At 40.5% G+C, this 4,005-nt stretch overlaps 1 pseudogene; it reads left to right on the top strand.

Moving 5' to 3' along the window:
- Window positions 1–2,424: 2,424 nt before the first annotated feature.
- Window positions 2,425–2,886, top strand: LOC102765191 (annotated as a pseudogene).
- The last annotated feature ends 1,119 nt before the right edge of the window (window positions 2,887–4,005 follow it).

Below are 4,005 nucleotides of genomic sequence, written 5' to 3'. Positions count from 1 at the left end.
TTCTACCACTCTGGTACTCATGAAATACAAAGCTTACACAATGCTGGTACATGGACACAATGCCCCAGGAGACAGGGAGCACACAATAGTAATCATGTTTGAGCACCAAAGAGCTCTGTGCTCCAGCTCTCTTACATACTGGCTTTGTGAGCCTCAGCAAATTTCTTACTATTTTTTTTTTTTTAATTCTCACCTGAGGATATTTTTCCATTGATTTTTAGAGAGAGTGGAAGGGAGAGAGAGAGAAACATCGATGTGAAAGAGATACATCTATTGATTGCCTTCCCACATGCCCTGACCAGGGCCAGGAATCAAGCCTGCCACTGAGGTACATGCCCTTGACCAGAATTGAACCTGGGACCCTTCAGTTTGCAGGCCGATGCTCTTCCCACTGAGCCGAACCAGCTAGGGCTCAGCAAATCTCTTAAACTCCCTGTAATTCAGTTTCTTCATCTGTAAACTAGAAATTGTTTTTATTTAATGCAGACTCACATACTAGTTTAGTACATATACTAGTATTTGATACTGCATTAAATATCAGATCCAGAATATGAAAAAGAAGAATGAAAAGCAAGATAGAAGTACAAAATAGGCATATTGTTCTGGGCATTTTCATCTCAGTTACGTCCCTATTTCTTTCTATAGAGAGTGATCCTTTTTATAAAGTGAACACATAAACTATGCACTTGCATAATTTATGCAATTAACATGAAGCATAAAGAGCAGCCATTTAAAATTCCTAACCTTTTACATAGGCAGCAAAACCATAAAATTTAGGATATAACAAATATTAGAACAAGGTAACACTAGATGCATATTTGATTCTATGTCGGTTTTATTGTTTTCTATATGAAATGGGAATGATATTATTGTTTTCACTTTCCAGATAAAATAACTTTTGTTCCAATTAAATTGCTTACATGTTAAGGTCTTGGGCTTAGAAACCACTGTGTGCTAAAAACTCAAAAATTCTTATTCTAGATAATCATATTTCATGGTCTTCGGCACAACTGATATGAAAAAATTACTTGCAGTTCCATTTCTCATCAATTCTTTTCAAGTACATTCATATCATAACGTCAATCTCACATAAAGCCAGAGCAAGCGCCTCTTTTTACTATCCCCACACATACTGTTCTATCATTGAAATATCAGTACACAAGGCTTTAAATCTCAAGCACATTCCTTTTACTGGATTCATAAAGTTCAATGTGATTTCTTAAATATAATATGCAAAAGAGAATCCCACTATTACTGTGAAACCCAAATTCCAAGGTGAACATTTTAACAACTACCAATGTCTCATGACTATTGAGTGTGGACATTTATGCTCTGGTTCAGCTGAAACTCATAGAGCCAGAAGTCATACACACTTCTATACAAAGCAAATCGTCCAGGAAAATAAACCCCTAAGTAGCAGGCAAACCTTAAATAGAAGCCATTTCAAAGCTGCAAAAATCACCACCATTAAGTTAGAAATAGGATCTACTTAGAGAGCCGCGTCAGGGTCAGCATCAATCTCATGAGATGACAGAAAGCCTTCCCACTCAGTTAATCCTGCTACAGAAAAGGCACGTTTCCAGAAAGAGAGGAGTCCATGCAAATCATAATAAGGATCAGTAACGCTACTCACAACATCACGGGAAGAACACTGGCGGGCACAGAGGGCTCCTCAAGTGACATGCGAGAGAGAGGAAGGACAACATGCAACATATGCACCAAATAATGAAGTAAAATGGGTTTATCTGGGGGGAAATGTTCTCTCCTTTTTTGGTAACTACTTGAATTTCAAGTTTTAAAAAGTAAAATCTTACTCAACCTTTTAACTAGTTTAAATGTAACAATAAAATATCATTTTTTTACTTGTGATTCTTGCAAAAATTAAAAAGAGCTATGGATCCCCAGATGGTGAATGTGTAAAATAACAAGAGTTCTGATAGCTGGAATATAAATTGGACAAGCTTTCCACATGGCAGTGTTGCAATGTATGCCAACGATCTAAATGCGCATGGTCATAACAATTTCACTTTGGGATTTCTCATATGCAAACAAACAAAAAATGCAAAGATACATGTCAATGTGAAGTTCAGGTAGGGCACTGTTTCATTCATAAAATTTGAAATAACCTAAAAGTTGTCTAATAAAGAGTTTTCTTTAAATATGTTTTTACTGATTTGTGAGAGAGAGGAAGGGAAACGGGGAGAGAGAAACATCGATTGGCTGCCTCCTGCATGCCTCTTACTGGAGACTGAGCCTGCAACCCAGGCATGTGTCCTGATCAGGAATGCAACCAGTGACCTTTTGGTGCATGATCAGACAATCAACCAACTGAGCCACATGGGCCAGGGCCAATAAAGAGTTTTCAAAATAAATTAAGAGTCTTTCTGCACAGCTCTCTGTCTTCTCTGCACTGGGAGCAGCTCTCCTCATCCCCTGAAAATGTCCGCCTGCACCAAGTTTATCTCCACCCACTCCTTGGACAGGAGCACCTCTCGCTGAGCCGCCGCTGTCTGCAGTGGTGCAGAGACAACCCACGACACTGACAGATGGGAGCCTCAGCAGCTTGGCAGCGCCATGTCCCCTGACCTCACTTATTTCTAGCCGCAGCTTCCAAACCAGCACCGTTTCAAGGGACATAGACACAGCAGCCAAGTTCATTGGAGCTGAGGCTGTCACAGTAGACGGGGCAGGCTCTGGGGCTGGAATTGCAACTGTGTTGGGAGCCTCATCATTGCTTATTCCAGAAACTCTTCTCTGAAGCAACAGCTCTTCTCCTACACCATTCTGGGCTTTGCCCTCTCAGAGGCCCTGGGGCTCTTTTGCCCTGTAGTGGCCTTTCTCCTCCTCTTCGCCATGTGAAGGAGCTGTCTCCACCTCCCATAGTTCTTTTTCTTGTTGCCCTGTATGTTCCTTTTCGTGCACCTTCCCAGGCAGCCTGGGGAAAGTGGTTGGCTCAGGGTTTGACAGAGGGAAGACAAATAAATACCGTAGTAATAAGAAAAAGAGATATATCCACACTGCAGAGTACTATGCAGCTGTTAGAAAGGATCGGGTAATTGGTAGGTATTAGTTTATCATTTTCTAAATGGAGATTATAGGTCAGTATCCATTAATATAAAAAAATGTACATATTTGAATGTGCAATGCAGGACGCTGGAAAGAAAAACACTTTCCTAATAATTGTTCATCTCTAAAAAGTGGGATTATTGGGCCCCTAAGAATCTCCCACACTTTTGCAGACCTGAAGATTAGACCAAAGCAACCACAGGCCACACGGGGCAAGGTAAGATGTCCATGCAGGCACACACATGCTGCTGGCCATTTTATTATTGTATTTTGCATCAGATATTTCTAGATGTTTTCGGTACATTCATGATATAATGAGTTCTTTGGCAGGGAAATAATGTACAAATTCAAGATCACCTAACATCTTATTTTATACTACCGTCAGTGGGTTACCATTTGGGGCAAATGATAGAGAAATTACCCAAGTTTGTATCACACTATATATTAACAAATATATCACCCTTGTATCTGGCAGCACTCTCTCTCATAAGCTTTCCTTTCCTGAATGTAGGAATGACACTCAGCCAGGCGTGGAACTGTTTTTTTTTAAATATATTTTTATTGATTTCAGAGAGGAAGGGAGAAGGTGAGAAAGATAGAAACATCAGTGATGAGAGAGAATCATCAATCGGCTGCCTCCTGCATGCCCCACACTGCGGATCAAGCCCGAAACCCAGAGATGTGCCCTGACCAGGAAATGAACTGAGACTTCTTGATTCATAGGTCGACGCTCAACCACTGAGCCAAGCCAGCTGGGCGGACCTATTCTTTAATACACAGGCAAATAAAAGAATAAAACAGGCAAACACACACCGTGCCCGAATGATTACAAGTGCTTTTGAAGTTTTAGGTCGCAATTTCTACTAACAGCTCTTCTCTGTGTCTCTCTGTCTCACTGTCTCTTTCTTTCTCTGTGATATAAGCGATAATGTTATAGTT

Source organism: Myotis davidii, unplaced genomic scaffold, assembly GCF_000327345.1.
Source record: "Myotis davidii unplaced genomic scaffold, ASM32734v1 scaffold147, whole genome shotgun sequence".
Taxonomy (NCBI): Eukaryota; Metazoa; Chordata; class Mammalia; order Chiroptera; family Vespertilionidae; genus Myotis; species Myotis davidii.
The sequence above is the reverse complement of the archived record's forward strand: the minus strand, read 5'-3'. Positions and strand labels throughout refer to the sequence as shown.